The following is a 13950-nucleotide window of genomic DNA, read 5'->3' on the forward strand; positions in this document are numbered from 1 at the left end:
CTTAAGTGCCGAGTATGGAAACACCAGACAAGGTTGGTCCTGTTGATCCGTTTGTGCTGAATCCAAGGTTCGTTGGATTAAAGTGTCCTGGATGTCCCTGCCTCTTTGATATGGTCCCGGGTTAGCGTTTAGCCTCACATCGTTCCCCTGTGCTTCCTCATCCTCAGAATCAGTGCTGGACTCATCATGTGCAGCTGCATCCACTGCGTCAATGTCTTCATCATCCACTGCGTCCCCCCTTTCCAGTGCAAGATTGTGCAGAGTGCAGCATGCTACCACTATCACAGTGACGCGATCTGGGGGGTACTGGAGTTCACCCCCTGAGCGGCCCAGGCATCGGAAGTGCATCTTGAGAAGACCGATGGTTCTCTCCACCACAGTCCTTGTGGAGGCGTGGCTCCTATTGTAGCACTCCTCAGCTTCTGTTTTTGGATGGTGGAGAGGCGTCATGAGCCACCTTCTGAGGGGATAGCCCTTATCACCCACCAGCCATCCATCCAGCCGGGCTGGAGCAGTGAAAAGCCCCGGCACCTGGGAGTGTCTAAGGATGTAGGCGTCATGGGAGCTGCCTGGGTACCTTGCACAGAATTGTAGAATCAGCATCCTGTGATCACACACTATCTGCACGTTCATGGAGTGGAAGCCCTTCCTGTTGACGAAGGCACCGGGCTCACCTGCTGGCGCCTTGATGGCCACATGTGTGCAGCCTATTGCACCCTGGACGCGGGGGAAGCCAGCAATGGCCGCGAAGCCTCTGGCTCGCTCTGCCTGGCTTGCCTGGTCCCAGCGGAAGTGGATGAAGGTCAATGCACACCTGAACAGAGCGTCTGTAACCTGCTTGACACAAGTGTGGACAGCTGATTGGGAGACACCGCAGAGATCACCCACTGAGCCCTGGAAGGAGCCAGATGCATAGAAGTGGAGGGCAGCTGTGACCTTCAGAGCCGCTGGCATGGGGTGTCCACCCACACAGTTAGGGGAGATCTCAGGGCCAATCATCTGACAGATGTAGTGTACTGTCTCCCTTGACAGTCGGAGCCTCCTTTGGCACTGCACCGCAGTCATATTGAGGTAGCTGCTTTGCCACCTGTATACCCTGGCAGCAGGATAGTGGCGTCTTCTGCAGCCCCTTTCACCTTGGACAACCTCTTGGCCCTGCACCCCTTGTGCCTGCGCCTGGCCTCCCAAAGGTGGCTCCCCTGGAGGCTGATTGTCCACTCCTGGCCTCCTCCTTATTCTAGCCCTCCCTTCCTCCTCAGAGGAGCTGCCTCCAGTGGACATGTCAGAACCCATATCCAGGCTAAATGGAGGCCTCCGGAAAGCTGCAGGCCCGATAAAGATTACTGACTGCAGACTGCTGACCTGAAGGTTAAAAGTACACAGAAAGCTGCTGGAATTCGTTCTGAACTGCTACAGATCACACAGGCAAGTTTAAAATACTTTCTGCAATAAATACTCACAGGCTAGATTGACTACCCCACTGAGCCCTCTTATCCCGCCCATGGATGAGTTTTATAAAAATGTCTCTTACCCGCCTGCCTGTTGCGCCCATGCACCGAGCCAAAGATCGCTCGGGCACCTGAAAATCGGCGTCGATTGACGATTTAAGGACCTTTAACTAACCCGTCAATTAATGGTGGGTGCGCATCAAACTTCGTTGCACGCCTGCCCAGCGAAATATTGCATTGGCGCGCGGTGGTGCCGGAACGCTCGCCCGACGTCAGGCAGAAAATTCTGCCCTTGATCTCCTTGGCCTGCCTTATTTCCAAGAGCCAGGCCCAGCAGTGCGTCTTTCCTTGTTGGCTTGGACCAATACTGCTGTAGAAAATTTTCCTGAACACAATCCAGGAACTTTTGCCCCTCTCCACCCTTTACACTACCACTGTCCCAGGCTATATTCGGGTAATTAAAGTCCCCATTATGACCACTCTATAATGCTTGCATCTCTGTAATTTCCCTGCAGATTTGTTCATCTACGTCCAAAGAGCGCACTCATCTCCTTGAGGCTCAACGCTGCCTCAGGGAGATCGGCTCCAATTTAAAACTTTCAATAAAGGTGATTAAAAAATTTCCCTGCCATGTCACATGAGTTGGGACATGTCCATAACTTTTATTTAAACATTTAATAAGAATTGAAATATCCTCATGAAACCTCATCCCGCCCGTGGATGAGGTTTCATGTTTTTTCCGAAGCCCGCCTGGGCTCCCAGCCTGCCCGCCAACCTTAAGGTTGGACAGGCAGGTCCATCAATCATGTTAATTAGTTTTTTAATGGCCTTAATAGGCCGTTGACAGTTCGGCGGGTGCGCAACTGATTCGGCTGCACGCCTGCCGAACTGAAAATCTAAATGACGCTCGGTGATGTCGGGATGCACGCCCGACGTATCCCCACGTCATTTTACACATCGGCTCGCTGACCGGAAAATGCTGCCCCATATTTCCACATGGCAATCTGCACCTGTAACTCCGCAATCTTATTTACTGCACTCTGTGCATTCACATACATGCATAGTAACCCTGATTTAGATTTTGTTATTTTCTCCCTTACCCCAACTTTACCTATTACTATTCTCTATACCAGTACTATCTGTCCCTCCCAGTATTTTGTGCACCCTGGTATTCCTCTCTAATATTTTCTCTTGGTTCCCACACCCCTACTGAGTTAGTTTAAAGCCCTCCCAACAGCACTAGCAAAACAACCTGTAAAGAACTCAGTCCCAGCTCTGTTCAGGTGCAACCCATCCTGCTTGTACAGTTCCATCTCCCCCAGAGCCAGTCCCAATGTCCCAGGAATCTAAGGCTCTCCCTCCTGCACCATCTTTTCAGCCACACATTCACCTGCCTTATCCTCCTATTTCTGTGTTCACGTGGCACTAGGAGTAATCCAGAGATTACCACATTTGAGGTCCTGCTTGCTAATTTTCCACCTAGCTCCCTAAATTCTGATTGCAGGACTGCATCCACCTTCCTACCAAAGTCACTGGTCCCAATGAGTGTGAACAGCCAGAGTTGGCTGTTCACGCTCCCCCAGAAGAATGTCCTGCAGCCGCTCTGTGACATCCTTGACCCTGGCACCAGGAAGGCAACATATCATCCTGGAGTCATGTCTACGGCCACAGGAACACCTGTCTGTTCCCCTAACCCCTATCACTATAGCTCTTCCTTTCTTCTTCCTTCGCTCCTGTACAGCTGAGCCACTCGCGGTGCCACAAACTGGCTTTGACTGCAATCCCCTGAGGAACCAGTGCCCTCACCAGCTTCCAAAATGGAACACCGATTTGTGAGCAGGACCCCAGGGGACTCCAGCCCTACCTGCCTACTTCTCTTGGACTGCTTGGTGGTCATCCATTCCCTCTCTGTCTCCAGGCCCTTAGGCTGCAGTGTGACCACCTCTCTGAACATGCTATACACATAGCTGTCAGCCTCATGGATGCGCCACAGTGACTCCAGCCACCGCTGGAGCTCTGAAACCCAGAGCTCAAGTTTCTGCAGCTGGCAGCACTTCCTGCACACGTTGTCGTCTAGGACACCGGTAGTGTCCATGACTTTACACATATTACAGGACATGCATTCCACTTGACTGAGCTGCTGTGCCATGCCATAACTCTACTTCCCTAAGTTAACTTTATTCTATTTATTTATTTATATCACTTTATTATATTGGCCCTAAAATTCCCTTATTCCTGGCACTTCTCTGTTAAATCCAAGTACTACAACTTGCTTAAAAATATTACTTTTCTAGTTTACTCACCAGTTCCTACTTATCAAGGCCACCACTCTTCTTTCTGAGGAAAAGTATAAAAAGAAAGGAGCACCTCCTCCCTTCTCACCGAACTCTCCCAGTCACCACACTCCAACTGAAGCTCTCTACTGCAACCAAACACAGCTCTTCAGTGCAGACAAAGTCAGCACTATTAGATATCCTACTTTTATACTCCCTGAACCTAGCCTCTGAAAATCTGATTAAGCCAGTTATCTAATTAACTGCATCATTACGAGGTCATTCAGGAGCTTTCCGATTGGACGAAAAAACAGAACTCACCTTACACCTTAGTTAACCGGCATATTTGATTAAACAGCACCTCCCATTCCCTGACCATGCCAGATAACAGATATTTTATTGTACTTTCAACAGTGGTCCCAATGGAAGATTCCTGGACTGCTCAGTAACTGCTGCAAGAGACAGCAGAGTACACCTCATCACTGAATCATCCCTTCTGTACGACACTGTCACTTTTGTTACCATAACGTTATCTACCTCTCTCCCTTGCTGTAAAGTGAAAAGGCATTCCATCAATCCACTACCAACATGGCAGCACATCAGTCCTCTTAACTTTACATGGCTATACCAAAATCTAACACCTGAGTAATTAGATCAGCACACTTTCTGGTAGAAGTCCAAACCTCATAGGTTACAAAACACCATGTTAATGTGCATTCCCTTATTATCATGAAGTCCAAAGTAAAGGCAGAGCAACCTACTCTTTCTTAACATCATGCTTCCCCCGAGTGGCTACACATGTCTCTCATTCATCTATTCTAGTGCTTCTCTTGGATACCACCAAGGAGGTTCTGAGAGCCAAGTATGCAGGAAGTGATAAGCTAGTCACATTCTACAAAAGGGTCATGGGACTGAAGTGCCCTCCCCTCTCATGGCAGCTTGCTTCTGACAAGGAGCTGCCACTAATTGTCTAGCTAGGGCTTGCAAAGAGGCAGCCTGGTAAGTTGTCCCACATTCACTGGCATGGTGCTCTGAGGGGTGGGCTGGGGTCTGGCAAGTGCTGTTGGCCTAACAGATAGCAGAAACAGGCAAGTAGATGCCAACCATCAACACTCCACTGGGCCCTGGATATGTGGCCTCATTGATCGGTAAAATTTTTGGTCCAATGGCAGCTACCAAATCTTGAAAGCCCCAAGAGGCAGTGTTTGCCATGATCTATAAGCTTCTATGAAGACTGTATTCCATTCTTTCCCCTAATGCTGCCATGGCTGGACACTGTACTTCCAGGGAGGCAGGGGCACTGACTGGTTCATAGATACTTCCTAGTTGGGAATTTGCTGCAGGTTCTGATGAAACAGCCACTTGTCCCATTGGTTTCTGCAACGAGGACAGAGAGTCCCTGATATTGACACAAAGGCAAACTGCAGATTTGAAAGCCATACCTGCCAGTTGTTGCACATGCTCAGAGACTGACCTCTGAAGCTGCAGATAGCTGTGACGTTTCTTTTCAGGCAAATACAGATGAATTCTGGGTTCCATGATTCCAAACCTGTAGGCAGCCTTCTCTGCAGCTCATATTGTGTAGGTGACATTTCAGGTGAATCTCCGTTGGTAGCACTATGTCCTCTATGTCAGAAGATTGTGGGTCCAAGTCCCACTCCAGAGACCTGAGCACAAAAATCAAGGCTGACACTCCAGTGCAGCACTGAGGGTAGCACTGAGTACTGGAGCAGAAGCTTGTCCTTTATGGTGCTTCAAGGAATATTAGGGCAGCAGAAGAGGTTTTCAGCCATAACCTAGTGCCAGAGATCTGTTGGTCTCACCAACTACCACAGATGAAGCATGGACAAGTGCTATTGTCTTCTGCTTAAAGGGCATGAGGGGTTTACGTGGGGTTGCCACCTTCATTGGCCTGCCTTTGTCAGGCAGCATTCTCCTACAGGAAGTAAATAATTGGAAGTTGAGGAGTATCTGCCAAGTGCCATATGATACAACACAGGTCATTCGGCCCATCATGCCTGTATTGGCTCTTTGGTAGAACTATCCAATTTGTCCTACATCCCTGTTCTTGCCTTGTAGTCCTGTATTTTTTTCTCTTCAAGTATTTACTCAATTTCCTTTTGAAAGTTACTAGTGAATCTGCTTCCACCACCCTTCAGCAGGGCAAATCACAACAACTCGCTGTGTAAAACGTCCTCTCTGGTTCTTTTGCCGATTACCTTAAATCTGTGTCCTCTTTTTGTTGACCCTTATATCATTGGAAACAGATTTTCCTGGTTTAATCTATCAAAATCATTTGTGATTTTAAACATCTCAATCAAATCTTTTCTTAAACTTTTCTGTTCGAAGGAGAACAAACCCAGCCTCTTTAGTCTTTTCACAGAACTGATACTATTCCTGGTACCATTCTAGTAATTCTCTTTTGCACCCTCTCCAAGGTTTTGACATCCTTCCAAAAATGTAGTGCTTAGAATTGACCACAATTCTCCAGCTGAGACCTAACCAGTGCTTTATAAAGACGTAACATAACTTCCTTCATTTGTATTTTATACTCCATTAATAAAGTCAAGGATCCCATATGCTTTTTTTTAAAACAGCCTTATCAGTTTGTCTTATCACTTGCAAAGCTGCCTATACATACACAAGGATGTTCTATTCCTTTCCCCTCATTAAAATTGTACCAATTAGTTTATATGTTTATGTTATCTAAATTTTTAACTTCACACATGCCTGCATTGAATTTCATCTGCCACGTATCTGCCCATTGCACCAGACTGTTCATGTCCTCCTGAAGTCTATTGTTATCCTCCTCAATGTTTACTATATTTCTGAGTTTCATATCAGCTGCAAGCTTTGAAATTATGTCCAATGTACCTCTTTTCAGGGAAAGTTTAAGTAAGGAAAGCAGGTATCAGTGTCAATGTGGAAGAAAGGGTTTTGGGATTGTGTATGCAAGTATTACTGTTAGTGATAAAAACAGAGAAAGCTGGAAAAACTCAGCAGGTCTGACAGCATCTGTGGAGAGAGAAATAGAGTTTCAGGTCCAACATGACTTCTTCTGAGCTGAAGAGGAGCAGAAATGTGATGGGTCTTATACTGTAGAAGAGGTGGAGCAAAATACAAGTTCAGGGATAGGTAATAGCTCAGGAGAGATTTGGCAAAGTTTTTAAAAAAAATGTATTTATGGGATGTGGGCATTGCTGGCTAGCCAGCATTTATTGTCCATCCCTAATTGCCCTTTAAAACATGGTGGCGAGCTGCCTTCTTGAAACGCTGCAGTCCATGTGGTGTAGGTACACCCACAGTGCTGTTGGAGAGGGAGTTCCAGGATTTTGACCCAGCGACAGTGAAGGAATGGTAATATATTTTCAAGTCAAGATGGTGAGTGGTTTGGAGGGGAACACCCAGGTGTTGGTGTTCCTATCTATCTGTTGCCCTTGTCTTTCTAAATGGTAGTGGTTGTGGGTTTGGAAGGTGCTGTCTAAGGAGCCTTGGTGAGTTTCTGCAGTGAAGTGCACCTTGTAGATGGTACATATCTGCCATTCTGCATCGGTGGTGGAGGGAGTGAATGTTTGTGGAAGGAGCGCCAATCAAGTGATTTGCTTTGGCCTGGATCATGTCAAGCTTCTTGAGTGTTGTTGATCTACACTCATTCAGGCAACTGGAAGGTATTCCACTATTAGCACCTTCCTTAGTATTTAACACTATCATTAACATTCCCTTTGCCTTGTACACATGACATCTTTGTCAATCCTTGTACCCATGACATCTTTGTCAATCTCTCCTGAGCTCTCAGCTATCCCTGACCTTCTATTTTACTCCACCTGCTCCACCCCCTCTTAAACAGTATAAAATCCATAATATTTCTACCTCTCTTCAGCTCTGAAGAAGAGTCATATGGACTTGAAACATTAACTTTGTTTCTCTCTCTACAGATGCTGCCAGACTTGCTGAGTTTTTCCAGCATTTTCTGTTTTCGTTTCAGATTTCCAGCATCCGCAGAATTTTGCTTTTATATTACTATTAGTGAACTGGGTAATCACAGTGAAAAATGCTGAGTTAGAGCTTTCCTTAACCAGAATGCAATGTGAAGGGTTAATTGTCGAAAGGGTTGCTTTAAGAAGTTGAAATGTGAGCTGTGCCTACGTGGGCAAGGAAAAGGAAGTCTGTCTAGTGTGTTATTTTGCATGCCCTGGTCAGGCGGTGGAATGTTTTTTAGTTTGCAGTCCTGTAGTGGGGAATTACAGCCACTCAAAGGTCTGGTGTGCCACTCTTGCAGAATAACAGAATGCATAATACAAAGGAGAGAACAAGGACTGCAGATTGTCATCAGAGATTCTCAGCAGAGAAGGAAGGATTGGAATTATCACCATCTCACACTCCCTGAGCATCAGAGCTAGCAATATTGATAGCGTATTTCAGCAGAATGACAGCATTAGTCTCTCAGACCCACATCTCCTATAAATCAAGTCATCTTTAATATTTTAACAATTATCATCACTGTAACCACGTGCATTTCAACATTTGTAGGGTTTCATGTTTACATGTTAATCATCTCTCATTTAGGGACAATGTGTGAAGAAATCCAATCCCTGTCCATAGATAAAGAGAATTCCTCAGGGAAGCTCAGTCCTGATGAAGTTGCACCATCACAGGGCATATGCAAACAGGTACCAGCATACCAGCTGGCAGGTACAAACAAGTTGGTGAGTCCTCTTAGACAGTTAGATAGGATGTCACCAAGTGCAATGCAAGGCACAAGTGATCACGAGCAGAGAGTGGTAGTAGGTACAGCAGTGGAAAGTCTGTGTCAGAGGGTGCAATCCTTTCCAAGATCTGCTCAGCTGGTTGGAGATGTTGTATCCAGGTGCGGTCCCATAAATTAAAAGGAAAATGATTGAGGGTCAGCAGCAAATATGCAAGATACCGACGTGCCTTCTAGGCTCGCTTTCCACAATGTACTAGAGGAGGAGCAGCTCCAACATTCATGGAGTGATGTCAGAGGCCACTGTGAAGAGACAATCTTCCATTGAGGGTCTGGCTGCCTCAGAGGAAGTTGCACCATGACACACAAATGAATCCCTGCAGAACTGGGCAGCGAGCAGCCCTACCCACAGAACTTCAACATACCTATCACCTTTACATTAAATGACAGATTGGCTAGACACGGGCTTTCAGGGCGTCACTGATCCCCTCCAAGCTGCTGTCCTGCAGAGAGGCAGGAATGATGTGTCACTGGTCCAGGAGAGGGACGACTGTGATAGAACACATGAGAAGATATTGTCGACAATGCTATCAAGTACCACTTACACAGCAATAACCTGCTCATGAATGTGCAATTTAGGTTCTTGAAAGGCCACTCAGCTCCTGATCTCTTTACAGCCTTTCTCCAAACATGAACAAAAGAGCTGAACTCCAGAGGTGGGGTGAGAGTGAATGCCCGTGACATCAAAGCAGCATTTGACACAAGTGTGGCATCATGGAACCATAGCAAAATTGAAGTCATTGGGAAGCAGGGAAAAAACCCTCCACAAAGAAGAATGGCTGTAGTTGTTAGAGGCCAATCACCTCAGTTCCAGGACATTGCTGCAGGAGTTCTTCAGGATAGCATCCTAAGCTCAACCATCTTCCGCTGCTTCATCAATGACCCTCCCTCTGTCATAAGGTCAGAAGTAGGATGTTCAAGAATGATTGTTTGCAGTTTTAAATAGCATTCACAACCTCTCAGATACTGAAACATCCTGTGCCCATATGCAGGATAGCATTCAAGCTTGGGCTGATCAGTAGAAAGTAATATTCGCACCACACCAGGTAATGACCATCTCTAACAAGAGAAAAATAACATATTCTCTTGACATTCAATGGAATTACCATTGCTGAATCCCCCACCATCACCATCCTCAGGATTACCATTGACCAGAAAATGAACTGGACTGGTCATATAAATACTGCGGCTACAAGGATGGGTCAGAGGCTGAGAATTCAGCAGGAAGGAACTCACTTGCTGACTCTTCTGTCCACCATCTACAAGGCACAAGTCAGAATATTCTCCATTTGCCTGGATTAGAAAGGCTCCAACAACACTCAAGAAGCTCCACACCATCCAAGACAAAAAGATCCTGCTTGATCGGTACCCCATCCACCACCTTAAAATTCATTTTCTCCACCACCAAAGTAAACTGGCAGCAGTGTGTACCATCTCAAAGATGCACTTCAGCAACTCACCAAGGCTCCTTCAAAAGCACCTTCCAAATCCATAAACTCTACCACCTAGATGGACAAGGGCAGTAGAGCCATGGGAACACGACCTCCTGCAAGTTCCCCTCCAAGCCACACACTATCCTGACTTGGAATTATATTGCTGTTTCTTCACTGTTGTGGGATCAAAATCCTGGAACTCCCTTCCCAACAGCACTGTGCACCTGATGGATTTCAGTGGTTCAAGAGGGCAGCTCACCACCACCTTCTCAAGGGGAATTAGGTATGAGGAACAAACACTGGCCTTGTTAATGATGCTCACATTCCATGAAAGAATAAAAAAAAGCTATTTACTGAACTTAAATAGCCACATTTATCATTGAAAATGTTTGGAAAACCTTTTTTTAATTTTCTTACAAAAACACATAATTCAATGATCTACATCTTATCAAAATATATCAACTGGTTAAAAGCAAAATACTGCGGATGCTGGAAATCTGAAACAAAAACAAAAATAGCTGGAAAAACTCAGCAGGTCTGACAGCATCTGCGGAGAGGTATACACACCACTAGGGCTATCTGTCACTTGCTCGTCCTGCCTTCTAACATATACTCTTTTGTCTTTTCATGTTTATAAAGTGGTTCTGAATGAATCTTTCATTCAGAAATGAAAGTCTCTCCTTCTTTCTATCTTGTAAATGCTCAAAACAAAATAATTTTAATCTATTTTTATACTGCTTAAACCTACCTCTTTTTCCAAGAGTTTTGTCACCTGTCCTATTTGTCTCCTACATGGTTCAGTGTAAGATTGTGTTCAAGAACACTCCTTTAAAGGGGTTTGGGATGTATTACTGTGTAAAAGGCACTTTTTGAATGCACTTTGTTGTAGTTGTACTACAAAACAAGTTCAAATGATACAAGCTGGGTCTTTTTCCGATCTCGCCCCTCCAGGCATAAACCTTGCTGGGGTGGCCGGTTTTCTAGGGCAGCAGCACAGCTTGGATGTTGAGCAGGACCCCAACCTGGGCTATGGTGACCTCTCCCAGCAACTTGCTGAGCTCCTCGTCGTTGCGGATGGCGAGCTGCAGGTGGTGGGGGATAATGCGGGTCTTCTTGTTGCCATGGGCCGCGTTGCTGGCCAGCTCAAAGATCTCAGCCATCAGGTACTCGAGGACGGTGGCCAGGTAGACAGGGGCTCCGGCCCTGACATGCTCGGCATAGTGACATTTGCGCAGCAGCCGGTGGATATGGCCGACGGGGAACTGGAGTCCGGCTCTGGAGGAGCAAGTTTTGGCCTTGGCGCGACCTTTGCCTCCAGTTTTACCATGACCAGACATCTCTCCCTCAGACCAACCTTCTCCGACTGACAGCCAAAGAATGAGCACTGGAATGTGTTCACCTTGAATTTTCTAAATATTTAAACAGACTTTTTTGTTTAATATTGTAAGCTCTGCTGAAGGATTTTACAAGGACAAGTTCATAATTTATATTAATTTAGATTCCAAATCTAGTTCTGATTTGAAGGCTCTAGGATGGATTATAATTTAAAACTTATATTTTAAGGCTACTTCATAACAACAGTGCAGCGGGACTCTATTAAATAACAACTGTGACAATCCTTGCCTGTACTCATTGCATAAAGTCATCAATGCAAATGAGCTTCTGTGTTGAGGTGTATCTCAAATCAAATGATGCCCAATTCACTGGACTATAAGGAATCAAGTCATGTAACTATTAACAACTGAAAAAGGAAATGCTTCTTTTTCTCGATCTAACCAACAAAATAATGTGGACTCTGTGTAAGAATGACATTTAGCTAAAAAGCAAAACCTACCTAATTGACTTGATAAAAATTAATTGTCCATGAAAGTTATTACCTAAGGTAAGACATAACAAGGACAGTAATAGATATAAACAGGGAGAGGCTGACTGCAGTGTGAAAGAAAGATAACAAAATAGTTTCCCAGGTGAAGAGTATCATTAAAGAAATGGTTCGACATTAATTCGGAGATGCGTTGGGAGCTAGTCAGGGAGGTCGGTGTGGTGGCTGAGGGAGGTGGTGTTGGGTTGGGTGTGAGGAAACCAAAAGTAAGTTTGGCGCATCTGTCGATGGCCTTTTAACTTAGCCAATCCGTTATCAATTTACTTCTGGGTTTCTCATCCAAGCCACAGTAACGTGCCTGATTGCATGATACAATCTCAACTCCAGTATTTTGAGGGCCAATCTGAATTTGGAATTCAGAGGAGCTGCAGTTTGGAACAAAAAGGAACATGAAGCAAAATGGTAGATTCGAGACAGACAAAGGCTGCACCATATTTTCATGATGTCTCCCTAACCATGCTGCTGGGGACTGTGAGGATTCACAAGGAGATACTCTTACACAACAATGGAAGGTCCTGCTGCTGCCACAATGGTGGTGTGGCTAACTGTGGCTCAGCAGGACCATTTGTGCCATGCTCTGAGAGTCAGTTCAGGAAGCACTTTAAATCAGGTGTGGAAAAGGAAGCACAGCTGCACATTCACCTATATCTTGCTAAGAGTGTCACCCTAACTCTTCTCTCTGCCTTAAGTCTACTCCATTATATCACTCCTCACAAACACTCACTTTGCATACCCACAATTCTTGTCTTTCTAAGCACTTCTTCAGATCTCCATCTTTCCATCCATCACTGCCACTCACCCTCATCCTTCCGCAATTTCATGCCTGTTCTATAGACACCCACACCAAATGCAATCCATCCATTAGTTAGTCACATGCTATTACACTCACATAAGTAAGTTCTTGATTTTGTTGCAAGAGAAGAGAGCACAGAACACCAAGGAGTAGGACAGAACTGAAGGTTGCCCTCCACAAATTTATCAGCTCACAAGTTCAGGGGAGGAAGAGTCGAAGATAAATGTAGTTTCAACATGGTCATTATTGGAGATTGGGAGACAGGGATCTTCCAGCTGCCTAGTGACATAATAAACTATTAGTAATCCACATGTCATAAAGCACTCAGTCATGTTAGCAACATAGGAACAGGGGTAAGTCATTTATCCCCGCAAGACTGTTTTGTCATTGAATGAGATCAGAGTCACAGAATCACACAGTGCCAAAGAGGCCCGTCGGCCCATCGAGTCTGCACCAAAAGGTGAGAAATACCTGACCTACCTACCTAATCCCATTTACCAGCACTTGGCCCACAGCCTTGAATGTTATGACGTGCCAAGTGCTCATCCAGGTACTTTTTAAAGGATGTGAGGCAACCCGCCTCCACCACCCTCCCAGGCAGCACATTTCAGGCCATCACCACCTTCTGGGTAAAAAAGTTTTTCCTCACATCCCCTCTAAACCTCCTGCCCCTCACCTTGAACTTATGTCCCCTCGTGACTGACCCTTCAACTAAGGGGAACAGCTGCTCCTTATCCACCCTGCCCATGCCCCTTATAATCTTGTACACCTCGATCAGGTCGCCCCTCAGTCTTCTCTGCTCCAACAAAAACAACACAAGTCTATCCAACCTCTCTTCATAACTTAAATGTTTCATCCCAGGCAACATCCTCCTCTGCACCCCCTCCAGATCAATCACATCCTTCCTATAATGTGGTGACCAAAACTGCACACAGTACTCCAGCTGTGGCCTCACCAAGGTTCTATACAACTTCAACAGGATCTCCCTACTTTTGTAATCTATGCCTCGATTGATAAAGGCAAGTGCCCCATATGCCTTTTTCACCACCCCACTAACATGTCCCTCTGCCTTCAGAGATCAATGGACACACGCCAAGGTCCCTTTGTTCATCAGAACTTCCTAGTGTCATGCCATACATTAAATACTTCCTTGTCAAATTACTCCTTCCAAAGTGTATTGCCTCATACTTTTCAGGGTTAAATTCCATCTACCACTTATCTGCCCATTTGACCATCCCGTCTATATCTTCCTGTAGCCTAAGACACTCAATCTCACTGTTAACCACCCGGCCAATCTTTGTGTCATCCGCAAATTTACTAATCCTAACCCCCACATAGTCACCTATGTCATTTATA

The 13950-nt window shown here is 45.6% G+C and overlaps 1 pseudogene; it reads right to left on the reverse strand.

Annotated features, from left to right (window-relative positions):
- Positions 1-10767: 10767 nt before the first annotated feature.
- LOC144677599 (histone H2A-like) lies at positions 10768-11256 on the reverse strand (annotated as a pseudogene).
- Positions 11257-13950: the final 2694 nt, after the last annotated feature.

The sequence above is a fragment of the Cetorhinus maximus genome, chromosome 1 (assembly GCF_964194155.1).
Source record: "Cetorhinus maximus chromosome 1, sCetMax3.hap1.1, whole genome shotgun sequence".
NCBI lineage: Eukaryota > Metazoa > Chordata > Chondrichthyes > Lamniformes > Cetorhinidae > Cetorhinus > Cetorhinus maximus.